The sequence below is a fragment of the Desmodus rotundus genome, chromosome 7 (assembly GCF_022682495.2).
Source record: "Desmodus rotundus isolate HL8 chromosome 7, HLdesRot8A.1, whole genome shotgun sequence".
NCBI lineage: Eukaryota > Metazoa > Chordata > Mammalia > Chiroptera > Phyllostomidae > Desmodus > Desmodus rotundus.
In genome coordinates this window covers 101,841,804-101,869,204 of record NC_071393.1, presented here as the reverse complement: position 1 = coordinate 101,869,204, position 27,401 = coordinate 101,841,804, and the positions used below count along the sequence as shown (strand labels likewise).

General features: G+C 41.1%; 3 pseudogenes; 2 read left to right on the top strand and 1 right to left on the bottom strand.

The window, feature by feature from the left end:
* The first annotated feature begins 10,825 nt into the window (after nt 1-10,825).
* Nucleotides 10,826-13,863, top strand: LOC123480552 (keratin, type I cytoskeletal 18-like; annotated as a pseudogene).
* Nucleotides 13,864-18,633: 4,770 nt separating this feature from the next.
* On the top strand, nt 18,634-19,682 carry LOC112310983 (geranylgeranyl transferase type-1 subunit beta pseudogene; annotated as a pseudogene).
* Nucleotides 19,683-22,881: 3,199 nt separating this feature from the next.
* Nucleotides 22,882-24,940, bottom strand: LOC112310984 (large ribosomal subunit protein bL19m pseudogene; annotated as a pseudogene).
* Nucleotides 24,941-27,401: the final 2,461 nt, after the last annotated feature.

The following is a 27,401-nucleotide window of genomic DNA, read 5'->3' as shown; positions in this document are numbered from 1 at the left end:
ATACTTAAGGATATAATCCTTGAGTATTCTATTTCCGATCCATAGGAACCTGATAATGAAGGATTTGCAAAAGATTTTTTTAATGCCCTTTTATTTGGCTGAAGGGAGGTTTCTGTATTGACTTGGTTTCACTTACAAATCAGAACATTGAAACCAAGAAACATTATTCTTATTCCTTTGCTGTATAAGATTAAACCTCTTTTTTAAAAAATGTTTTAGAGAATTGAGGCTTAATGGTAGGAACATGAAAATGGAAATAATTTATTAACCACCATCATGATATCAAAAATATTGCCTATTCTGAATTTACTAGGCATATAGAAAGCTATAATGCTTAATTTTATTCTCTAATAGCAAAAACTTCTTAAGGAGGAGGTTATTTTACAGTTTTAAACTCATCAAAAGGTCATTATCTAATTATTCCAGAGAACGAGTGAGAGCTGGATTGTGCCTGCCAGCTCTGGGGGCTGTGGTAATCTGCAGCCTCTCATAGCAGCGTGGCAGCCTGTGCGAGCCACAGTCACTAAGGTGGAACAGATCCCTTCAGACAAAAGGATGAGGCCCTTCCTTCCACGTGGCCAGCATCCTGACTGGTGGTCTGATGGGCTTTTTTGTTTTCCAGCTGCTTTATTATGGAAAGATACGATTTCCCCCCAGCTTTTTATTTTGAATGTTTTAAACCTACAGAAGATTGCAGATAGTACAGTGAGCACAGTTATACCCTTTATCTCGATTGACTTATTGTTGACATTTTCCCATATAAGCTTTATAAACAGGGTTTTTCCTGAACCATTTGAAATATGCATGATGTCACTTTACTCCTCAGTACTACAACATTGAGAACAAAAACATTGCTCTACATAACTACAACATCATACCAAAGAAATTTAACTCAGTATTGCTGCCTAACATGTTTCATATTAAAGTTTTTCCTTAAGTGCCCTCTAGCGCCCCACTTCCCCAAGTAGGATCAGTCAAGAATCCTGCATTGCACTTTATTATTAGAAGTACATACTTTTTAAAACAGGAAAGAATGAGGAGGAACATCATCCCCAATCCCAATACCCAGCGATAACCCCAGGGTATTGGGTTAACATTTGGGCGTATATTATTAGGCTTTTTTCTGTGCATTTTTTTTTCACATAGGTGTGCAGTCCAAATTCATACTCTATAGGTTACCCTATGGGTTTAGGTTTTTAGACTTGCCCTCCAGCCTCTGCAATTGTGTGAGTCAATTCCTTGCAGCAAATCTCTTAATATATATCTCCTACTGGTTCTGTTTCTTGGGTTGAACACTGGCTAATTCAAGACCATTTTAAATAACTTCATGACAAATAAATTGGAAAATTCTAATGAAGCGAACAAGTACCTACAAAAGCAGTACCCACAGTTAGCCCTGGCTGGTGTGGCTCAGTTGATTGAGTGCTGGTCTGCAAACCAAAAGGTCGCCAGTTTGATTCCCACTCAGGACACATGCCTGGGTTGCAGGCCAGGCCCCCAGTAGGGGGAATACAACAGGTAACCACATATTGATGTTTCTCCCTCTTGCCCTCCCTTCCCCTCTCTCTAAAAATAAATAAATCTTTTTAAAAAGCACAGCTTATTAAAACTTACTCAAAACATCAAAAAGACTAAAATACTTAGGAATAAATTTAACAAATAAATGCAAAACTATACTTTGAACTACTAAACATGTTGAAAGACAGAAGAAGACCTAAATAAATGCAAAGACATGTTTATGGATCAGAAACGTCACATTGTTCAGATGGCGACACTCCCTGGATTGACCTACAGATTCAGTGCAGTCCCTGTCGAAACACCGGATGGCTTCCTTGCAGAAAATGACAAGCGGATCCTGAAACTCAAGGGACCCTGAATAACCAAAACAATTTTTTTCAAAGAACAAGTTGGAGGATTTATGCTTCCCAGTTTCAAAACTAACTATGAAGTTACAATAATCAAGACAATGCGGTACTGGCATGAGAATGTAGAAATGGGAGTCCAGAAATAAACTCACATTTAAGTCAACTGACTTGACAGGGTGGCCAGGACATTTCAATGGAGAAAGAATAGTCTTTTCCGTAAATGGTTCTGGGACAACTGGATTCATGCAAAAGAATGAACTTGGACCCTATCTCACACCATATTAATAAATTAATCCCAAATGGATCAAGACCTAAATGTAAGCTAAAACTATTAGAAGAAAACTCAGGTGTAGATCTTCATCCTTGGATTAAGCAATGGTTTCTTAGCTATAACACTAAAAGCACAGGGAACAAAAGAAAAAAACAGATGAAGCCAACATCAAAATTAAATATTTTGGGCTTCAAAAAACACCATCAACAAAGAAAAGCAAGCCACAGAACATGCGCAAAGGACTTGAATAGGCATTTCTCCAAAGAGGATGTACAGGGTCTGGCACAAATAACACCCCTTTTTTATTACAAAATCGTAAGTGTGTAATTCTGTAACAACAATATCACACTCAAGCACAGCATATGACATTTTAGGTGAAATGTTCAAATTAAAACTATAAATTACACCCATATTATTACCCTATCAACCACACTCAAGCAGGCCGTACTGCCGGACCCTGTACAAATAGCCAAAAGCACATAAAAGATACTCAATATCTCTAATCTTCAGGAAAATGCAAACCAAAACCACAAAGAGAATCACTTCCCACCCACTAGAATGGCTATAATGAAAAACATGGACAATAGCAAGTGTTGATACGGAGGTGGAGAAATCAGAACCATCAGGCATTGCTGGTAGGAACTGCTGGTTTGGCACTTCCTCAAAATGTTGAACAGTATCCTATGGCCCAATATTTCCACAACTACGTATAAACCCAAGAATAATGAAAACCTAGGTCCGCACAAACACGTGCACATTACTATTCAGAGCACCATTATTTGTAATAGCCAAAAAGTAAAAACCCAAATGTCTAAGGGATGAATAGATAAAGGGGGTGTGTTCATACAATGGAATATTACTTGGCAATAAAAAGAAATGAAGTACTGATGCATGTTACAACACGTGTAAACCATGAAAACATGCTAATTGAAAGAAGTCAATCACAAGATTATATATTTTGTGATTCCATCAATATCAAATATCCAGAATAGCCAACTCTATAGACAGAAAGTAGGTTGGTGGGACTGCCTAGGAATAGGGGTTAGGAGGAAAGGGTGAATGACCATTCACCGGGTTTCTTTTCGGAGTGATGCAATGGCCTGGGGTTAGATAGTGATGGCGATTGCACAGCTCTGAATTTGCACTAAACACCGAATCGCACACTAAGTGGGTGCAATGTACTGTATGTGAATTATATCTCTATAAAGTCTTTATAACTTGAAGAAATAGAAGATCTAATTTAAAAATTTGTATTTAAAATTCAAGAAGAAAACACCAGGCTAGATGAATTTGGAGTCAAGTAAAAATCCCAATTTTATACACATTGTTGAGGATAGCAGTTGTCATAGTCTTCGTATCAAAACCTGACAGGGTTAGTTCAAGAGGGAAAGTGATAAACCTGTCTCACTGGTGGACATAGATGGAAACTCCTAAGTAAAAATTTTAGCAGGCCAGACCCAACATTGTGTAAAAAAGATGCTATTTAGTTACCCCATTTATTCAGTCCTAAGAATATGACGTCACTTTAACATTAGAAGTTCAGTTAATGCTGATTCAAGGACAAGATTAGAATGATCTTGCATAAGAGCAGGTATCTTGTTCAAAGGGGTTTGTGCCATTCTGTTTTTTTTCTCACTTTATGGCATTAACTTTGCCACTGAAACGTCACCCAAAGGCTCATAAATGCTAAAATATTTTTATGAAGAGGACAATATAAACATAAATTTAACTACTGTAAAACTTGTTAAAAGGGAGTAGAACTATTGTTCTTTTAATTGTGATTTGTGTTTCATTTAATAGATCTATGTCTTCTGTTCTCTCCTGGTTGGTATGGTTTTCTGTTGAAATTTATGTGTCTCTATTGTAACCGTGGCTCCTTGATCTCACCAAGAAAGCGAGGTTTTGAGGTCAGGAACCATGTTGGTGCGGTGATTGCCGTAGTCAATACGGGCTTTGGAGCTTGGTAGGCTTAGGGTTTATATCCTGCCTCTACCCCTGGAGCTGTGGCTCGGGGAACCACTTCACCTCTCTTGACTTTCTCTGTTCCCTGTGGTCCTTGTGATCAAGATGACAGTATTTTGCTGTTCATACTTTCTTCTCAGAGAACGTCATGGGCCACATCCCCAGGAGGAGAGCCACATGTCTCTTGCCATCGCTTCCCCAGGCCACAGCTGCACTAGAAGTGCACAACTGACCCCGATATTCGGGGGTCCCATCTCTCTCCCAGAAAAATGGAATTGGACCACAGAAGCAGAATTAGTTAACCTGAGGAACGGCACTGCACAGCCTTGTAAAGGTGAGGGCCGTGGCCATAGTAGGGGAGAGCTAAAGCTGTGGGGAAGCCAAGAAACGAATGAGCAGAAGAAACCCATCTAGTGAAAGTGGGGGGGAAATTAAAAACAGAAGTTGTCATGTCAACAGCTCGGCTGCTTTCATGGCTCTGATAACAAAAACTCTAGAGAAAGAAGGATGAAGAGCTGACACTCGAATTCTTAAAGAATAGTGTGGAGCAGATTAAGGGCAAATAAAATGTTTTGCCCAGGATTGGAACCTGGCCCCCACAGAGTTCCTCTCTGAAGACAGCTGGATGGGAGGCGTCGAGATGGCTTTGCCAAAGAGGGAGGAGTGTCAGTATGGTTCAGTGAGATAGTGGCTTCGTGACATCATTAGACCCTCAGATTGAACGTTATAGCAGCTGATTAAAAATAGCTGAGTATGTCAACTATAATTTAAAAAAAATAGCAGCTGGGTATGTTTAGAATATATGAAGATCTCAAACTCAGCATGAAAAAAGTAAAACATAATCCAATTAGAAAATGAGCAAAACAGACATTTTACTAAGAGGATATACAGATGGCAAATTAACACATGAAAAGATGTTCAGTAGCATTGGCCATTAGAGAAATGCAAACTAAACTACAATGAGATATCGCTATATACCTATCATAACAGCTAAAATGAAAAATAGTGATAACACCAAGTGCAGGTGAGGATGCAGAGAAACCAGATCACTCACATGGCTGGGGACAAAAAATGGTACAGTCCCTCTAGAAAACAGTTTGATAGTTTTTTTCAAAACTGAAATGGACTTAAAATATGACCAGCAGTTGCCCTCTTAGGCACTTATTCCAGATAAATGAAAACTTTGCACAGGAATTTATACTTCACTGTTCGTGGCAGCTTTATTCTTAATAGCCCCAAATTGGAAACGACCCAGAAAGACTAGGGCACATTTACACCATGGTGTACTACTCAGCAATAAAAAGGAACAAACAACACATGCGACAATTTGGATTAACCTCAAGGAAGTTATGCTGAATGGAAAAAGCTAATCTCCAAAGGAGGTTTTGATTTCATTCCACTATATTATTCCATTTATATAACATTCATGAAAGAATACAGAGATGGGGACCAGATGAGTGGTTGCCAGAGTTAAAGGTGGGGAGGGGACCGGTAAGACTGTAAAGGTGAGAAGAGCAAGTTTTGTGATGGCTCAGTGTAGTACCTTGATTATGGTGGTGGTTTCATAAGGCTTCACAAGTGACGACATCGTATGGAGCTGTATACCCACCCCCTCCACACACAAGTCTGTCTGTACTGGTAAAATCTGAGTAAGTTGTATGGATTGTTCCAAGGTCAATTTCTTGGTTTTGATATTCTACTCTAGTTGTGTAAGATGTTAACACTGGGAAAAGCTGGGAGTTAAAGAGGGTGTCCTACAACCGGCACTGAAACACTCTAAGGTGGCATTTGTAACTGATGGGAGAGAAGTTATACTTCTAACTCCCAACCAGGTTATAAGCTTTTCAAGAGCAGACCTGTTTTTTGTTTGTTTTGTTTTATTTTGTTTGTATCTTCAGAGCAAGGCACAGTGCTTCTCCTAAACAAGATAATCAATGTTTCTCTTGTTGACACTTTGATGAAAGATTCTAAGCCCGCAGCTGGGTGATCTGAGGGGCCTTTGTCAGTATACCAAGAAAAATACTCATCACCATTTTGAAGTCATTTTATGATGAATTTCCAAAAGAATAAAGAAAATGTTGGAGCCCAAAAGAAAAAATTTATTAGAAATGCTAACAAGAATTTAAACATAGCAAACCTTCAAATAAATATTGGTGCACAAACAATAAAATGTTTTAAGAATACCATCATACCTCCTTTTAGCAAAACAAGACAATCCCAGTTCTTGTCAAAAAATAGTGGGTGGGGGCCCTAGCCAGGTGCTTGTTTGGTTGTAGTGTCGTCCTGTGCACCAAAAGGTTAAGGGTTCAATCCCCAGTCAGGGCACATGTCTGGGTTACAGTTTTGATTCCTGGTTGAAGCATGTGCGGGAGGCAGCCAGTCAATGGTTCTCTCCCACATCAATAAATATATCCTTGGGTGGGGATATATATATTGGGTGATGCTGTGCCTCATGTTGAATGACTAACAGGATAAGAAATACCACATTTTTGTCCTTAGACATACATAGATCACTTATTCTTGAGTTTAAGAAAATTCATCTACAATATCATCTGAACACTCATAATCAGGTTTCACTTATATGATCAATTCCACCATTATTATTAGAGTTTGGAGTGTTGGTGTCTGTCTCTTTGCATTTATCTTCTGATCATCTAATAATTCTGAAACATTATCCTCTGTCAATTCCCTTTGCCATAATGGATGGAAAATGAAAAAGTCTGATTCTTGTTCTATGAAACATAAAGCAAACTATAAAAATAGTTCCTCAATTCTTCCTTCTTGAAAAATGATGCAATGAGAAAACTGAAGGACAACAATTTTTTTTTTACATTGCATCATCTTTTTAGGTGATTCCATTATATTTCTAAGTGTATTTTATTGACTATGCTGTTATAGTTGTCCCGTTTTTTTCTCCCCTTTATTCCCCTTGGCCTGCACTCCTCTCCCACCAGGATTCCCCTCCCCGCTTAGTTAACATCCATGGGTCATACATGTAAGTTCTTTGGCTTCTCCATTTCCTATACTATTCTTAACCTCTACCTGTATATTTTGTACCTACCATTTATACTTTTTATTCCTTTTACCTTTTCCCCCATTCTTCCCCCTCTCCCTCCCCACTGATAACCCTCCATGTGATCTCCATTTCTGTGAGTCCATTTCTGTTCTAGTTGTTTGCTGAGTTTGTTTTGTTTTTTGTTATTTTTTAGGTCCAGTTGTTGATAGTTGTGAGTTTGTTGTCATTTTGCTGTTCACATTTTTAATCATCTTCCTTTTCTTAGATAAGTCCCTTTAACATTTCATATAATAAGGGCTTGGTGATGATGAACTCCTTTAACTTGACCTTATCTAGGAAGCACTTTCTCTGCCCATTCCATTCTAAATAATAGCTTTGCTGGATACAGTAATCTTGGATGTAGGTCCTTGCCTTTCATGACTTTGAATACTTCTTTCCAGCCCCTTCTTGCCTGCAAGGTTTCTTTTGAGAAATCAGCTGATAGTCTTATAGGAACTCTTTTGTAGGTAACTGTCTCCTTTTCTCTTGCTGCTTTTAAGATTCTCTCCTTGTCTTTGATCTTGGGTAACTTAATTATGATGCGTGTTGCTGTGTTTCTTCTTGGATCCAATTTCTTCGGGACTCTGTGAGCATCTGCCCAGCTGCTCGTCTCTTCCCTTCCTACCAGTCTGGATGAATGTTTCTTTAACTCCTTGGTTGTCAGAGTTCCATGCAGTTTGATTTTCTGGCAGTTCTGGTTGTTTTTGTTTTTAAATTGGTTGTTATCCTCCTTTTGGTTGTGCGAGGAAGTGAAGCATTTCTACCTATGCCTCCATCTTGGCTGGAACTCTGATTCCATTATTTTTTTAAAGAATTTATTTATTTGTTTTTAGAGCGAGGGGATGTCGGGAGAAAGAGAGGGAGAGAAACATTGAGAGAACATTGATTAGTTGCCTCTTGCACGCCCCTAACTGGGGACCTGGCTCTCAGCCCAGGTATTTGCCCTGACAAGGAACTGAACTGGTGACATTTCGGTTCACAGGCCAATGCTCAATGTAGTGAGTCACACCAACCAGGGCTGATTCCATTATTTTTATTTTTTCATTGTTTAATTCCTTTTTTAATGTAGCTGGGGAAAATGGAAGAGTATGATAAAATAATTCCTTAAATGGTAAGCTCCCATAATATTTCTTAGGTTTATGAAAGTGCCAATGGACCCATATATTAATTACCAAGATGGAATGAATTTTGTCCTATTTTTAAATTAAACTTTCTCTATGTTCTTTGGGAGAACTCTACGAAAAAAATTAAAGTCACGAAATCATACTCCTTACAAATAGTTAGAATGGCTCCAAAAAGAAAATAAATTAGTGTCAAGTCAGGGGAGCCTGATGGTCGGTCCCGCAAGTTGATGGATTACTGCTAATGTGTTTTGGATACCAGGGTTACAGAGCAGATGCTGTTGGTTGCCCACCCAACAGCTATTCTTCTCTTTTTATTTGGTTTAATGGAACTTTCATTTTGTTTTGTAACAGCAACACGGTAATTGAGGTAAGACACTCTTCTTTGCCAGCAGCTGGTCTATGGGTGGCTGCATGCCAGCCAGTGAAATACAGGAGAAATTTCTGGGGTGAGATGGGTAGGGGTGTGGGGGTTCCTAGAAAGATTTTTTTCACTGACAGAAGTGGGAGGAGGAGGTGGTTTTGACCTCGCTTTCCCTGCTGTGTTTAACACTGTGCTTGGAGCTACAGCAGCCATCTATGTCTGAGAGTGGAGACAGACAACACGCGAAGAAGTAAGGAGAAAGTTGAAGAGCCTGGGTCCTTGATGACATTTCTGAGTCCCGGTTGGGCCTGCAAGACCACCACCAGGCTTCTGGTTAAGTGGAGCAGGAAGTATCTGCCTTGTGTAAGCCAGTGGTTCTCAAGCTTGGTTGCACAGCAGAATCACTCTCAGTGCCTAGACCACGCCAAGTCCACTGAAATCAGATCTGATGAGGTAGAAGCCAGGTTCCCCAGGGGATTCCAATGTGCAGGCAATTTTGAGAACCACCAGTTCAAGCCACTTGTAGTTGGGTATTCAGTTTCTGGCAGAAAAAATACCCCCAACCTTTTCTATTTCTATGTAGTAGATTCTGATTGAAAATACTTATTTTCAGCCAGATAAAACTCATCTCCAAAATGGTGAAAAGATCAGAACCAGTTTGTTTTCTCATCAGCTTTGGTTCATCCATCTGTGAAACATTCATAACATTGCAGTTAATTTCCACCAATACTTGGATGACTGGCTGGGACAAATGTACAGTAACAGTTGTGATGCTAAAACTAAAAATACACCCAGAACAGCAAAGAAACAGGGTTTTGTGCATCTCTGCTAAGCTGTTCCATTCCCTTTGTCTTTATTCTGTGGGGGTTCAGAAAGAACCACCTCAGGATGTACCTCAGTGACATGCTGATTATTTTGAGCTACAGGCAACTGAGACGCTGCAGGCTCAAGAGAAGCTTACCTAGAGGAATGTGAATTAGAGGCCTTGCTCATAATAGGGTATTATCAGAGAGAATCTATATGGCAGTGCAAACTAGTAATTACTGAACACCTGTTTTCCCTGCAGTGACCTTCTGAAATCTCAAGGTGCCTCGCCTCATCCCTAGCTCAGAATGTCATGTGTACCTCATTTTCCCTTTCTGCCTTTGAACCTGTCTTATATGTGGGATCTCCAACTTTCTCATGTGTGTGGGTTCCCATACATAGTTATGTATTAAATTTGGTTATCTCCTCTTGCTAATCTGTTTCATGTTTGATTATTAGACCAACCAAAAGAACCTTTAGGGTAGATGAAAGTTTCTCCCTGACAATTTTAATTTCCAATTTGCTTGTTTAATGCTGTTGTGTCTGGCAGAATGGCGGCTGTCAGTCTTACAGCAGCAACATTTCAGAGTTTTCCAGGTGTAAAGTAATCAGCCCCAGGGCATTCGGAGACTCCCACGTGAGGAATTCTTTCATGGAGATCGTAAACAGCTGTTACAGCCTCCAAGTCTGTGCTGTTATTGAGAGGAGAGCTGTAAAACACAAACTAACAACAAAATGGGGCGTGGCAAAAATTTGTATTGCTCTAGAGTTCTAAGGCTTGTGTCTGGAATGTCAGAGTGCTTGCTGAAGTACTGCCCACGCAATTTTTTTTCCCTTTGCCTCTAGAGTTTCCATTAAATAATGGAAAGGAACTGAAAATAAAAAAAACAGATTCACAAAATCAGTAATGAAGTGGAAGGGGAGAGGGCCATCCATGCATGAGAGAATTCAGTAACTTTAGGAAGACCAAAAAAAAAAAAAAAAAAAAAGATGCTCAGTGAAGCAAGGCAGGGAAACCATAGACTGGTTATTTTCTGAATTGGCCTACGAATCACCAAGAAATCTCATTAAACTGCAGAATATGATTCAGTAAGTTCAGGGTAGGCATGAGTTTCTGCATCACTTCTAACAAGCTCCCAGGTGATGCCACTGAAGCAGTCTGGTCTGGAGTAGCAGGGAGAATACATGAGGAGGGGCTACAGCCCAGGAGAGGTACCATTTGCCTTGTGCAACCTGACAAGAGGCTTTAGGGCAGGGGTGAGACGTGGGGTTGGAGCCAAGGAGATTAAGTGCAAGTGGATTTCAAGTGTTGGAAATTCATTACCGCTGGTAAAAGGAAGAGAGCTAGTGCTGTTGCACTACAGCCCAGCCGTTGCTGCCGGATCCCGGTCCAGAGTGACTCAATCTCGTAATTGTTCCATAGAAAACAGAGATGGAGAATTTATGTGAAATCTGAATTTGTTTCATTCTGGGCAACCAATTAAAAGGGAAGACTGCTCTAAAGAAAGTGCGCAAACTTTGCAGGGAGAACCACAGCGGGAGATTCTGGCACTTCAGGGGCTCCTGCATGCTGACAAAGCCTGTGAAGGAAGGGGTAAGCCAGAGACACAATGTGGGTGCCAGGACAGTGACTGATCAGGCAGCAGCAAGAAGTTGGAAAAACATGCAGATTTGATTGGGGGATTTGGTGGAGATAAAAGGCAGAGTCCCCATTTCCATTTGGCACGGGGAATGTTCTCCACTAAGTGACAAGTGGTCATGGTGCTGGCCCCGAGGAGCACGTCTCGCACGCTGCTGCTCTGCAGTAGCCATGGGCACATCCTCACGGAAATGTGAGTCCTATTAGTTTCCATCTTGTCGAATGAACTCATAGACAAATCATGGACGTTAGAATGGTGATTATAGGACAGAATGAAAATGTAATAAATTGACACTGTCACAGGAACAGCCTTTAGATGAGGGGAAGAGGGTAAGGAATTAGAGTGCTAATATCCTCTGCTTGCAAAGCAGGGCTCAGTTCCCTTTCTACGACGGTTGGAACGAAAGCTGAGACTTAAGTACATTGATTGGAGATATAGAAGGAACCAGTGAGAGAACTAAGAATAGAGATGTCACTATGGCAGAGAGGGAGGAAATTCTTGGAGTAGTGTAAAATAGTGAGAGAATGACAAAGCAAGCGTGGGAAAATGTTAGCACAGGATCTCGCATAAGGGAATATGGGAATTCTTTGTGCTGTTTTGGAAATTCTCTTTAAATCTATAATTATTTTTTTAAAAAAACACTGGAAAATCTAGTAGTTTATTTTTCATTGTAGCTTGAACATGAGTCTTGACCTCTTGCTTTCTTCCCTGAACAACACGAGTTCCAACACCCGCTCCAGCTTCTCCACGAAACTATCTGACCCTGAGATCTGGGCGGTTGCCTAGGCACTGAGCCCGTCTGGACAGCAGCAAGGCCAGCATCTATGCAGGTGCTGGGGGCTCAGGCTCCCAGATCTCTGCACCCCACTCTACCAGTGTGCAGGGTGGCTGGGGGGCCAGGGGCCTGGCATGGGGATGGCTAGGGTCTGGCAGGCATAGGGGGCCCCCAGAGCAAGAAGGAGACTATGCAATGCCTGAATGACCACCTGGCCTCCTACCTGGAGAGGGTGAGAAGCCTGGAGGCTGATCAGAGATTGGAGGGCAAAATCCAGGAACACCTGGAGAAGAAGGGACCCCAGGTCAGAGACTGGGAGCATTGCAAGATCATTGAGGACCTGAGGGCCAGATCTTTGCAAGTTCTGTGGACAATGCCCACATCGTTCTGCAGATTGACAATGCTTGTCTTTCTTCTGATGACTTCAGGTCAAGTGTGAGATGCAGCTGGCCATGGGCCAGTCTGTGGAGAGTGATATCAATGGGCTCCAAAAGGTCATTGATGACACCAATATCACTCAGCTGCAGCAGGAGACAGAGACGGAGGTTCTCAAGGAGGAGCCATTCATGAAGAAGAACCACGAGAAGGAAGTAAATGGCCTACAAAACCAGATTGCCAACTCTGGGTTGACTGTGGAGTTGGATGCCCCCAAATCTCAGGACACAAGATCATGGCGGACATCCGGGTCCAGTGTGATGAGCTGGTTTGGAAAAACCAAGAGGAATTAGACAAGTCGAGGAGAGCACCACAGTGGTCACCTTGCAGACCCCTGAGATAGGGACTGCTGAGATGACACAGAACTAAGATGTACAGTCCAGTCCTTGGAGATTGACCTGGACTTGATGAGAAATCTAAAGGCCAGCTTGAGGAATGGCCTGAGGGAGGTGGAGACGCGCTATGCCATGCAGGTGGAATAACTCAGTGGGATCCTGCTGCACCTGGAGTCAGAGCTGCTCTAGACCTGGACCAAGGGGCAATGCCAGGCCCAGGAGCTGGAGGCCCTGCCGAACATTAAGGTCATGTTGGAGGCTGAGATTGCCACCTACCGCTGCCTGATTAAAACAAAGGGGAGGATTTTGATCTTGGTGATGCCCTGGACAACAGCAACTCCATGCAATGCATCCAAAAGACTGCCACCCACCAGACTGTGGACCGCAAAGTGGTGCCTGGGGTTAACGACACCGAAGTGCTGAGGCGTTAAGGCAGCAGAGGTGTGGCACCTTTTGGGGGCAGGAGGCCAATTAAAAATTTTTTTTTCACATATCATTGAACATTAAAAAAAATGGAAAGTGTAGTAGTTTTTCTTCCTTTTCCCCATACAAGGCATTTCATAATCTTTGAAAAATAGCTTACAGTTGTTAAACAAAATTCAACCCAGTAAATTTGAAGATTTAGTTGGTGTTGATTAAGCAATTCATGATTGGGCAGCATCCCATCTAGCCACTAGAAGGGAGCTCCGATGAGCTGTACAAAATGGAAAGCTTTTGTAGGTAGAAAGAGGGTGGGACTAAGAAATTAAAACAGTGGATTATTTCAGGCAAGGACACCTTCCCATAGGGGAAGGTAGAGGGTCTTACCAGGCAGATTCCCTCACTAGGATTGACCAGGAAATCCCAGCCTGATTGATTACTTGCTGGGAAAGGTTGAAACTGCAATTAGATTAGCTATTAAATCTAGGTTTGGTATCATGGGCTTTCAGCAAGAGTGATACCATTTTGGGCCTGTGGTTTTCTGTTTAATATAGTAAATTATGTGGATGAAAAAGCGGTTCTGTATTAAATTATAAATTCTGAACTGGGCAGGTCATGGTGGGCAGTCACAGCCCAGGACAATACCTTCCTTAGTAAAACATTTTTAAGCTAGCCATGTCCATTGTTCTTGTGCATCTGGGTGAACGCACCTTTGAAATGCCAGAAGTAATCCTTTCTTCCAGAACCACCCAGGGAGCACATAATCTTGTTAACTTTCCTACCTGGCTTTCCCCCACCTTCATGTAACTTCCTTACTTTCCCTCCTTAATTCCAAATGTATAAAAGAAACTGCAAAAACAAAAATAAATAAATATTTAAAATAAAAGAAACTGCAACACTGTCATTCTCTAGGGTATTTGAGATCTTTGCTTCTCAACAGTGGTCACCAGTTTTGGCTCAGATAAACTCAACAATTATCTGTGGGTTTGGATGTTTCTTATATAAATGGTTCGTAGGAAAACTTTTAAAAATACAGCAAATTGATAACATGGTGGTGAGATTATGGAAGGCTTTAATTCTATCAAAAATTGTCATTTTTCAAATAAAAACGATATCATTTAAAATATATGTTGTGTTAGTAATCATAAAAACCTATGTAGTGAATATTAATGTAAATGTCTTTTTTTTTCATTTGAGAAGTAAATGTCTTGCCTGCAGGGATTCAGATAAGAAATTTTTAAGACAAATCAGGCTTTGAAGGGTAAAGGGAATTTAAAGTGAAGAATATTTACACTTAAAACATGGAAGGTTCATATACTATTTGCTAAATGCTTTGGTAATAACCCCTGACTATTGTTTTGCCTTAAAGGTACTTGCCAGCCTACTCCCAGTGGAAAGAAAAGGAAATGTCAGGGTAGACTCTTGTGCAGGAAAAATCAGGTTTTTCCTGGGCTTCTCCTGATCACCAACAATAGTAGTATAGGATTCACTGAGGGATTACTCCTTTTTCTTCAGGCCAGAAAACCCTGTGAATACATCTTTTCTGCTCTGTTTTCATAGCATAAAAACACCCACCCGACTGCCTTCAAAGAGACTGCTGTGGCTTCAGCAGACGGCTCCTTGCTCAGCATTGTAATATCCCAAGAGAAAAACAGTATGTAAACATAACATTTGGTCATTTCCCTTAAGCAAGCACAATCCTAGTAATATTTATGGAAGGTTGCAAGGAACTGCTGGATGCAGGAGCCAGGTGACCATAAATGACAGAGAAAATTCACCTGAATTGGTTCAAGACATGTGTTGCCAGGAAACTATGCCCACAGGCAATTAATCGTATTGATTCCCGGGAAATGGTGACACTAAATGAATAGACAGGTGCAGCCACACAAACACCATTTAGGCTCTTTTTTCCCCTCGGAGAGACGAAAGGTTTCCTCTTATTTTGTATTAAAAATGATGGAAGATTTTGAGGAAAATGAAGAGTAGGAATGCTTATTTCTATCATCATCATAAAATTTATTATGATACATTTACAATGTCCTTTGCGTACGTTATTTTTAATTCTCAAAACAAAGTTTTCTCTCTTTGCAAGTGAGGAAATTACATCCCAGAGCGGTTACTTCCCCAAGGTCACACAGGAAGGGGTGAGTTCTGGTGTGGGACCCCAGACCGGTCCCAATTCAGCCAGGACCCCTTTCATCTTCGCTGCCAAAGGATCGTTTCCTTGTGGTCAGAGGAAAGTATGAACATAAGCAACGAGAAGAAACTTCTTCGTGGGATGTTGGACATGGATTTAGATCCTGTTTGTGAGAATAGAACTGGATGTGTATGTTTGCCAGGGAAATTTTTTCCTGATGTTTTCCTAATACAGACTAGGGGCAAGCATTTCGGGCCCCATCACTGCAAGTGTGCAGAGGGCACCTCCACGCCTCTGTTGTGTCCGTGGCGCCTACCGCAGGACGGGAGCAAATGGGAGTGACAGGGCTTCCAAGTGTGGAGCCAGCTAGGTGTCACTTGCTAGCTGTATGACCCTGGGGGAGTCCCTTCATCTATATATAGGGACCATGGTACCCATGTTGCAGAGATATTAAAGGGGTTTGAATTTTATTCCACAGCCCTGGAGGCAAGAGTCACATCATTTTTATAAATCAAATTTAACTTGACTTCAGTCCCTGTTTATCAAGGTGGAGGACTACAGCAGAATGGAGATTGAGGGGCTGCTTGGGGGGTATGGGAAACAGAGAAAAGTCTTTATTATTCAGTCCATCTGATTGCCACTGGGCAGGTGCTACATTTGGAAAAAAAAATTGCTAATAACTTGACTTTCCTTTCCTCCTAAGGGAACTAAATGCTGGGCTGGTCCAGTTAGGGCTTCAGGCTACTCACCAGCTGAACAAATTCCTGACATTCTGCAAGTAAAAACCGGTTTCTTCCTCTGTAAGATGGGAATGACAATCCTTGTCTCCCGCTGTTGGGCAAAGGGATACAGGAACTTCTAGAATTCTCTGCCACACTAGTCAATATGGTAATAGCAAATCTCATACCTCATGGTTCTAATAAAAAAACTCACAATTTTGTTTTTTAAAAAGCATAAAGCATCATTTAGTCATTCCTATAGAGAGCCTGACTGCATAGGATATGATGCTGGAACCCAAGAATCACCTTCACACAGGCAGGAAGAAGAAGAAATACGCAGCGTGACAAAGCAAAGACACGAAAACCCAAACACATCAGGCAACAGCTACTGTCACAGAACCCAAAGTTCAGAGTGAGGGTGATGATGGAGAATGAAGAAAAATACACTGAAGCAACATTAAAGTGTGGTGGTTAAGAGCTAGAAAATTGGGACAATTGTAATAGAATAACAATAAAAATTATTTAATTAAAAAAAGTCCAACATAATTAATCAATCTGTAAAGTGTTTACTTTCTTGGAGCAAGGCCTAATAAATTGGCAGAAAAGTAATACAAATTCAACAAAAGCAGGGTGTCTATCTATGTATATTCTGAAGGGAGACAAGGATAGGATGAGATTTTCCCTTTAGTTATTCAACAAGTTCTTACTAGTTTCTATATGCCAGTCACCATGAAAGATATTTAGAATTATTCCTCTCATCTATGTGCCTAAAACAGATGTATTTTATAATGTAAAAGGCAAAGAAAACTATAAAAGATCATTCTTTTTACCAAGTAGTCTTGGGGAGGCAAAGCTGTTCTAGAATGACTCAACAATAATATCAACGACCCGGATGCCATTTCTCTTCCTGCTCTGCTGTCGTAGAGCCGACTGTGGCACAGCAAGCAAGGCACAGCAAAGAACGGTTTGATCAAATGCTGTGCCTTGCCAAAACGGGCCACTAGCTTTCCAGGCTCCAGCCGGTGAACTGTTAAAGCCCTCTGTTCAAACACTTAGCTTCCCATTTTACTTGCAGCATTCCTTTACAGGTACCAAACTGTGTATCAGGTAGAAATTGAGTTACTAATGACAGGCACTCAAATGTTAGTGGCTCCATATGTTGTTGAACTTTTCTCAAGTAATGAGAAGCCTAGTGGGAGGTGGCTGAGGGCTGGAACAGAGGCTTTGCTGTGTCATCAGGGATTCAGGATCTTCTTATCTTTCTGTTCAGTCATCCTGAGCCTGTGTTTGTAATCTCCTGGGCACAAGGTGGCTAATCCACTTCTAGCATGGCCTCTGCCCTCTGGCAAGAGAAAGAAAGTGAAGGGCACAAGGCGCCTGTCTGCACCGTTTCATAGGCCTTTCCCAGAAGTGCCACCCAGCAACTGATCGCTCATTGGACAGAACTATGTCACATGACTGTTGTAGCTGCAGGGAGCTTGGAACATGTGTTTTGGGCCGAGTCCAGGCACATTGCCTCTCTGAAGCTGGAGATCTTGCAGTAAAAGAAGATGGGGAGAAAGAATACTGGGCAGGCACCTAGCAGCAACTGCCAGAAACCAATGACCCATGCAGTACTGGGCTTCGTCTCTCTTTATGGCACCTCTCTGATGAGAGGTCATGGCTGGCCTCTAAGATGCTATCCCACTAAGGACCAGCCATGATCTCGAAACATCAGATCATTACGGATTCATATGTATATGTTTAGATGCCTTTTCTGGTAACAAAAATATTTCCCTTTTTTTTTTTTAAGATTTCCTTCCTTCCTTTCTTCCTTCCTTCCTTCCTTCCTTCCTTCCTTCCTTCCTTCCTTCCTTCCTTCCTTCCTTCCTTCCTTCCAAGGGAAGGGAGGGGGAAAGAAGGAAGGAAAGATCAATATGTGGTTGCCTCTCTTGTGGTCCTCACTGGGGACCTGGCCTGCAACCCAGGCATGTGACCTGACTGGGAATTGCACTAGTGACCCTTTGGTTCACAGCCCGCGCTCAATCCACTGAGCTACACCAGCCAGGGCAATATTTTCTATTTTTATAGGATTCTCTCTCCAGTTATTTAACAAGTTAGTGAGATTTTTAAATGTATTTAAATGGTTTCAGATCCATCACTGTCATGAATGATGTTAGGAAGTATTGCTGGAAGCCAAACATTTAAACAGCTTTAACTATGGCATCAGAAAAACTACAATTACATTCAGGAAAGAACTGCTCGGTGTGTGACATTAAAATGCAGTTCCCCAGGCAACTGAGAGGGAGATACATTCAGTAACAACAGAGATTCCACAAATTGCCAAGATCTTACAGAATCTGCGACACCTTTTATTTATTTTTCATTGACAGTTAAATTATCACTTGAAAGCATTTGCTGACTAGAAAACAAATCCTCCACGCCACTCTGGATAAACTAGGCTTCCTCCAGAAATAGCCACCACACTAATTGTGGAGGAGATTGGGGAGCAGGCATGTGCAGTGGAAATGCGCGGATGGGATGCACAGCCTTCTCCTCAGACACGGCTGTGTTGGAGATGGTGCCCTTTGCAGATATATGCTGGTCAGTGTCCAGATAATCTTTGTCTCAGCTGACAGAGAGGGCTGTCCCAGTGTTCTCATCATACATGAGTTTGACAACCTTTCTTGAATTGGGCCATTTCACAATGCCGTTGAGAACTCAAAGTGCGGGCATTTGGGGTCACGGCAGATGTGGCTTCCCTGGCTGTGTGGCTGTCACGGAAGCCGACTGGCAGGTAGGGGCTGTGAAGGAAAGCTGCTGGATCTCCTGCGGGACCCGCTCGTGCCGTTCTTCCAGGGCTGCCTGCCTTTGGGGTTTTGCCTGGGCTCTATTCTTCGCTGGAGACCAGCGGATTGACAATTACATTTTTTGCGCTTTCACGGCTGGGTGTGTTGGATTCCTTAGATGTGGTGAACAAAGATAATAGAGTGGATTTACTCCCTGCAGGTCCTTCCCACAGAAGACAGATCAAATCTAAGTCACTGTGGTTTCTGAGGCTCTTTATACCTGGGTATTCCATTCAATCTATCAAAGAATCCTTATGTCAGTGGCCACATTGCAATGACCTACACCAGCCTTTCATGCTTGGCTATTCTCGGAGATGACCTAAGCCGAGTAAATGAAGAAGCATGCTTAGCAGACTTGAGAGCCTTCAGTCAAAGACGTAAGTTTTTCTGCGGGACCCAAAGGCAGTGAAAATGACATGCGATTTGTGCCGTGCTTCCTGTATTTGCTATATGCTAACAACTGGTCCGGCATGGATATGAAAAAAGCCATCAACCATATTAAAAATATGTCCTATGACAATGGGTTGGCACAGGGAGCTGGATTTGAATCTCATGGAGGATCAGCTGTTTGAGGCATTGCATTGCTGTGTCTCATGGGTAAACTAGAAGTTTTTTCAGGAAAAGAACAGGATAAAGAAGTGGTGTATAATGAGGCAACAAAGTGGTTATCAGGGAAGACCAGATAAGCCTGTAGACAGCTGTTATTTCATTTTGGATGGGATCACCTCATGGCGGGATTTGCCAAGTGGCCAGATAGTCATCCAGAGGCTTTGTATGCATACTTTGGGATTTGTGGACTATCGCTAATGGAGGAAAGTGGAATTTGTAAAGTTCACCCTGTCCTGAATGTAACCACGTGGACTTCTGAACACCTTCGAGATCTCCATCAGAGCTCAAAATCACCAAGGACTCAAAAAACAGTGCTCAGAGAATGTACATATTTCCACATGAATACCTTTAGATTGGGAGGGTGGAGGGTTTGTAGCATAACTGTACTGTAGCTCAAGGTTAAAAGCCATTTATAACCAAGTGTGTTCTTGTGTTAAAAGGTAGAGCCTTACAATCAAATCTTTGCTGGTGTCACTTTGGGACATGGTCTTGAGCCAGTATTTGTAGTGGGTTTCAAGAAAATCTTTGAGTACAGGAACTACTATGAAGGACACATGGACAATATCAAGGGGGAGGGTGGAAGTGGGGGAGGGAGGTGGGTTCGGCTGGGGTGGGGTGGAGGGATGGGGAGAAAAGGCATACAACTCTAATTGAATAACAATAAAATTTTTTTTTTAAAGAAAATTTTTGAAGTTTGAACCACAGTGGACTCTGTTCTAAAATGTTTATACTGTATTTCAAAGAAGTTCTTGGAGGAAAATTAACTGTATATATGTAGGTTATTTTTTAAAATTTGTTTAAAGATTTTATTTATTTATTTTATTTTTAGAGAGAGGGGAAGGCAGGGAGAAAGAGAGAGAGAGAAACATCAATGGGCTGCCTCTTGTACATGCCCCGACCAGGGACCAAACCTGCAACCCAGGCATGTGCCCTCACCGGGAATCAAACTGGCGACAACTTGCTTTATGGTACAATGCCCAACCAGCTGAGCCACACTGATCAGGGCTGTAGGTTATCTTTTTAAAAACTCTTCAGTACAAATTGTATCATTATAAAATGGACACAAATCTTTAAAACAAGTTTATAGTTCACACAGAATTGATAATATTTGGGTGAACACTTAGTGATCATTTAAAAAAAGCCTGAGAGTCCTAAGGCCTGATAAGGGAGGGGGGAGGGGTAGGGGTAGGGGGCTGATGTTGTCAGTTCTGATTTGAGCCAGAAAGCCGAAGAACCAAGAGCTGGATTACCAAAGTCAGAGGGCAGAAGATGGATGCCTCAGCTCAAGCAGAGGGGGAATGTGCCTTTCCTCCACCTCTTTGTTCTATTCAGGCCCTTGGTGGACTGGATGATGCCCACCTACACTGGGTAGGGAGGGCAATTCTTTACTCAGTTCACCAACTCAAACACCAGTCTCTTCCAAAAACACTCTCAGAGACACACCCAGAAATAATGTTTTACCAGCCACTTGGGCATTCCTCAGACATCACATTGACATAAAAAATTGACTATCACAGTAAGAATTTGCTTCTTACCATCAGTAACATTTTTTTTAACAATCCCTCTAAGGTTAAAAAAGCAATTATGAAAACCATGATGAGGTTTGAGTTGTTGTTTGATTTTTTTACTACTATGTTTCAGTTTCAATATTACTGAATATTTTTTTAGGAAAGATGAGGATGGTGCTCACCTCCCTCTCCCCAGTTTTTGCTTTTGTGTAATTTTTTTATTATTCTTATAGGGACCAGGGTAATGCTGTTCATGATCTGTTCTGTGATAATGATTCTCAAAGTTACTTAGTACTGGCTTTATACTTAGTGGGTTTTTTTCTAATCTTAACTGGAGGATACGTTTTTATTGATTCGAGAGAGAGAGATGTGCACTGATGTGAGAGAGAAACACCGATCAGTTGCCTCCCCTGCGCCCTGATTGGGAGCCTTTGATGTACAGGGTGTTGCTTGAACCAACTGAGCCACCCAGCCAGGGCCATACTTAGCACTTTTATATTTAAATATTTCAAATTGGTTTCATGTTTAAATGTTTACCATCACTTCTTTGTTCTTAAGTTCTCTATTTTGATTATCTCTTAATTAGCAGGTTCTCATATCAAGTGGCTTTCTCAACAGGGACTTAGAGGAGTTGTGTTTTCTAAGTCCATACACGTTTGAGATGGTGTATCCCTATACTCGAATGCTTTCTTCAGTGGGTAGAACTTATTTTCCTTAAAGCTATGAAGTTGTCTCCCCCCGCCCCCCGACCTTTTGGCAATGGGTGTTGCTATGGAAAAACTGAAGGCTATGCCCTTACTCCCAACCCCATTTAGGCAATTTGTTGTTTTGTTTCTTGTCTGGACACTTGAAAAACTCTGTCCTTGTAGCTGTCTTTATCCTCGGAGTTTATCCAGCCTGGTGTTACGCATTCTGTCTCAAATTTTTCTACAACAAATTGTTCTAGGAAACTGTATATTTTTTGCAAACTGTATTTTTAACTTTTTAAGAGAAATATTCTTTTTTATTGATATATAATTCATATACCATAAAATTATTTTAAATCATTCAGTTCAGTGGTTTTTATATTTTTAATTAAATGTATTGGGGTGACACTGATTAAAGTAGATTTTAGTTTATTCACAAAGCTGTACAACCATCACCACTATCTAATTTCAGATATTTTTCATCACCCCCCAAAAAACCTATACCTATTAGTGGTCACTCCCTATCACCCATTCTCCCCAGGCCCTGGCAGCCACCAGTCTGCTTTCTGTCTCTATACATTTGCTACTGGCCTTTCATACACAGAATCGCACAATATATAGACTTTTGCACTTTACCTTTTTTACTTAGTAGGATGTTTTCAAGGTCCATCCATGTTGTAGGATATATTAATGCTTCATTTTTATAGCTGAGTGATATCCCAGGACATGTCTGTCTCCTACCTTTTTCATCCTTGAATCAGCTGGGCTGTTTCCACTTTCTGGCCATTACGCACAATGGAGCTATGGATGTTCATGTACAAGGTTTTGTGTGGACACACGTTCTCATTACTCTCGGGTTCACACCTGCTTTGGGAACTCTGTGTTTATGTTTTAAGGAACTGTCAGCTGTTTTCTAAAGCAGGTACACTCTTTTACACTCTTACCGGTGTGTAAGTATTCCAACCTCTTCACATCCTCAGAAGCACTTTTGATTACCGACCTTTTTAACTATAGTCTCCCTAGTGAGTATGAGGTACAACAGTACTCATTCACACCCTGATTTGTATTTCTCTGATGGCTAATGAAGCTGAGCATCTTTTCATACGCTTATTGGCCATGTGTGTATTTCTTTGAAGAAATGTCTGTTCAAATCCTTTGCTCATTTTTAAATTAGGTTATTGGCCTATTTATTATTTTTTTATATATTGCTCTTTTTAAAGTAATAAACTGACATGCTAATTTTATCTTTTAAATTGTACTCATAAAATAAATAATGAATGCTTAGTTGATTTAATGCCTACTTCTTTAGATGTACAATTAAATCAATTTCTTAAAAAAAAAAACCCTTCAAGAGTCCGTATATCCTCTGCTCATTTTCAGATCAGGCCTTTTTGGTGCTTCAATTTCACCCCTTATTTCAGCTTCAATGTTTGAAGTGTCATATTCCCTCATCATATCAAACTCCAGCCACCGCTGACTCCACTTCTGAGCTTCTTTCATTTGCTCTTCAGTTAAAAAGATCAAATCTGATTCCTTTAATATTATACTTTGGATGCTCCCAGCATTGGAACCAGGGCTTAGACTTCATTTTTACCTTCAGCTGATTCATAGGAACATCTTGGCTAGATTTTTTTACTATTGGCTTCCTATTAGTATCAAAAGTACGGAATTCAGAAAGGGGGTCTCCTAAGTATAGCAAGTTGTCATTCAGCCATTCCTCTAATTTGACCACTTGGATCGTGCTCCTGGATTCTAGAATTACTAAGTGCAAAGCAAATCTCAACATCCTGTCCTTTCGTAGTATTCCTAAGGATGAAAGGAACTCAAGTCCTGCTCCTGATCTCTGCATGTGAATCCCCCCAAACTGGCAGGTTTCCCACTGGCATATGGGTCAGCCATGGTAACACAAAGAATGCTTCCAACAGAGAATTCTGGAATGTGGAATGCTTTTCTCCTTTCTTAACATATCTTTTCTTTCTATTTGAAATGTTGAAGGCTCAAGAACCTGGTTTCCTGGCACAGGGAGAAGCACAGGGGGAAGCGCCTGTCCACAGTGACTGGTTCTGGAGGTGGCTGGGGCACTGGGAAGGTCCAGTGCCCTGCTGCTGGCCTGGCCTGCCCCCCAAGCCCCAGCCTGGCTCTGAGCCCCTTCTGCACCGACTCCCAAGCCTTGCTCTACTTATGGCCGATCTATTTATTATTTAGTTGTAAGAGTTCTTTATATATTCCAGATACTAATCCATATTAGATATATAATTTGCAAATATCTTCTCCCATTCTGTAGCTTGTATTTTCCTTTTTTTTCTTTTTTTTAACATTTTTATTGTTATTCAATTTCCCTTTTTTGATAGTATCCTTTGAAGCACAAAAGTTTTTAATTTTGGTAAAATCTATCTTGTTTTCATTTCTTTGCTTCCATTTTTGGTGTTATTCTAAGAAATCTAATGGCCTAATCCAAGGTCAGGAAGATTTATTCGTATGTTTTCTTCTGAAGTTTATAATTTTTACACTTACATTTAGGTCTTTAACCTATTTAATTTTTGTATGTGTTGTGAGTTAGAGATCCAACTTCTTTCTTTTGCATGTAGGTATCCAGTTGTCCTGGTCCCATTTGTTGAAAATAGTCTTCTTTATCCCACTGAATTGTCTTTATCCCATTGAATTTATCCTTGATGTAAATCAACTGAACGTAAATATAAAGGCTTATTTCTGGTACAGAAGTATGCTTATATCTTGACAACATCCTCTCATTTGTTGAGTTCTCTACCTCAGGCACCCTAATTATCGTTATGCTAGGTCCTCTTTGTCTTTTCTAATAGCTTTCATCTTCCTCCTATTGTACATTCATTGTGATGCCTAACTTCATATCAGCAATTGAATTTTCAACAGTGTCTATTCTGTACATGTTTCTAATTAATTCCATAATAATAAGGATCCTCAATTTGTTTCCTTAGATATGCAACTCCTTTTGCAATTCTATTATTATCTTGGTTTTTGTCTTATTGAATCCATGTTTTTATTAAGTTGTTCTGTAGCAGAAAGCATTTGTGAGGAATTTTCTTCGGTTCCATGAGCTTTGTTTGCTTCTGTGTTGGCTTCTTTGTCTTTATATCATCCACATGCAGTATCATTTCCGCCTTTGTTTGCTTTTGTGTGTTTGGCTGTTGTGTGTTTGCACAGTTGCCAGGCTGTTTCTCTCCCTTCTGTCCATGCCTGCTGTTATTGAGGGTGACTTCTCTGTGTTTCCCACTGTAGTGACGCCAAATTGTAGCAAACTGACTCTGCTACAGTTTGCACCTTGAGGAGTCTGTGTTATATGTCTTCTCCTGTGAGGAATTGTGAAGGTTAGGACAACATTCAGCTGTTGAAGTGTGTACCTCTCCATTAGTGCCTGTCTTATTAGCATCTTCGCGTTCTTTTGACATGGTATTTAACATCCTCCACCAGTGACATGCAACTGTTTAGGGTATGTCTACTCTCCCCTGGGGAGGTGTCTTTGCATAGTTTCTTCAGCTCCATGTGGAGCTCTTGAGTCTTCCCTTCCGTGTCACAAAGTAAGCTCAGTGTTCATATTCTTTCATTTTCTCTCTAAAAGCTCTTCCATTCCTCCTCAGTCAGAAAAGAAGAAAGGTTAGGGCCTCCATTCAGTTTTCTACATCTGGGGGTTTAGTGAGACACGTACAAATTCCACTGACTCCACAGCCCTGCTTCCGGAAGTTAGGAGTGGGATAAGGATACTTCTCTTGTGTACCTTTCCACCTTGATCCAGAATCTCCTCAAAAGTTTGAATTTCAAATATAGAACCTTCATCAAGCGCATTTAAAGAAATTTGCCTTTTTCCAATTACCATTGCCAAATGCCTAATGTTAGTTTACCTATTACCCTTGACAAGTGACTATATCTCTGTAGCCCTACAGTACTCAACCTCTGAAGCTATGCATCTCACTCACCTGTTTCTCTATTACAATCTTAGAAATGGGGGGGAAAAAAATCCTTGGTGTTTTGGTAGAGAACAACTCCCAGTTTGGATCCAAGGTGAAAATGGGTGACATGCTGGGCTAGAATCATAGATGCTGTCACAAACCCTGGCTGTGAATGCCCGTATCTTGACTTTTGAACCATTTTATGCTAATAAACTCTGTGGAACAAGTCCCTGTTCTTTTAGTGTGTTCCTCCTTTTTCTCTTCTTTCTACTTACAACTACCAAACTATTTACATTTCATTATTGAACTGTTTAAATAATGTTGGTGATTTTTAAGTTTCCTTATATTTAGCTAGAAGACATTGCCTCCATTTTACAAGTAAAAATGTTCTAGAACAAATCCAGTGACTTTGTATTGACAATTGGCAACAAATGTGCTGATGTCTCAGTGGCAGTGTTTATAAGTAAATGTTAATTTTTAGAGTAAAAGTTCCATTAGAAATTGTCTTTGGGAAATATGATATTAGTTAATGTTTACAAATGTTTTTAAAAGAAGGCCAAAGATGGCCACAAAAAGTAAACCCTTACTGAAAGCATACCCATTAAATCCCTCCATTTTCAAAGTACCTTACTTGGTATCTTTGTTCTCATTTGTTAAAAATAAGGCCATCCTTTAATGTTGTCTCCAGCTATGGTTGAGAGAGGGGACAGTGGGCAGTGCAGTTAAAGGGGGAAAATGTCAGTGGGAGAAAAACTTAGGAGAGTGACAAAGAGACTTTCCAAAGCATGTTCATATTTCATGATTTATGTAATTTGGTATTTAACGTATATAGAAATTCAATAACTATCTTTTAAAAACCCATTTAGATGAATATTTCTTCTACTTTAGATTACAGATGCGCAGGAGGCCAGTGAATTTCCATATTTCTGTCCTTAATGTTTAGAACATAGCTATGCCTGGAGCAGACATTCAGTGAATACTAATTATAACGACTGAGCTACTTTATTAGTATAGAATAATTCTGGGGACTTCCCTCCTGATTTGTCTGATCATAAGCCTTGCAATACTTGTTTATATGTCAGAAAATCAGCATCAGAAACTCTCTGGAGCAGATCATAAGATAAGTTGATACATGGTTTAAAACTCCCTTTGGCCCTGTGCTAGCTCACTTGGTTAGAGCCAGGTCCTGATGGCCACGGTTCAATCCAGGTCAGCGCACACACAAGAATCAACCAATGAATACATAAATAAGTGGAACAGCAAATCCACGTCTCTCTTTCTCTCTCAAGAAAAAACAAAATTAATAAAAAATAAAAAACAAAACTCACCAGTGGCCTTATGAAATAATCCCTCAAGTGAGGAAAAAATGTCCAGTTTTAAGTCTTAAAACAGTCAAAGCAGATGCCACTGGTTAAGAGTTCGGTTGATCAATAGCGTTTCACAATTTTTATCAACATCAGAGGGAAGAAGTTTAGCTTCGCTTGCAAATCAATTTCCCCAGGGTCAAAGTTCTGGCCACCACAAATACCATCTTCCTAGATACAGGGACTCAGATAGGACCACTTGGTGTAACGGTACCTCTGAAACCAGCCAGAGGATGCGCTGCCCATATTTTAAACTAACGAAAGCATGAGTTTCAAGTCATACTACTTTCCATGCCTCTCCTCGGCGGGTTCCAGGTCCAGCCACTTGGCTCCTTTCGGATTCCGTTTGTCCCGCAACAACTCAAGGAGACCGACCCTACTCCTCTCCACGGGTGCGGAAAGCGCTCCCCCTCGGCTCACAGCACCGCCCCAGCTGCGCGTCCTTCCGGGAGCGCGCTCCGCAGAGCCCCTGGCCGCCTCGGGCGCCGGGCCGGGGGCGGGGCCAGGCCCGTGACGCAGGGCAGCACCCACCAATCGGAATGCCCCGCGGCGCCAGCCGAGCGTCTAGCCCATAAAAAAG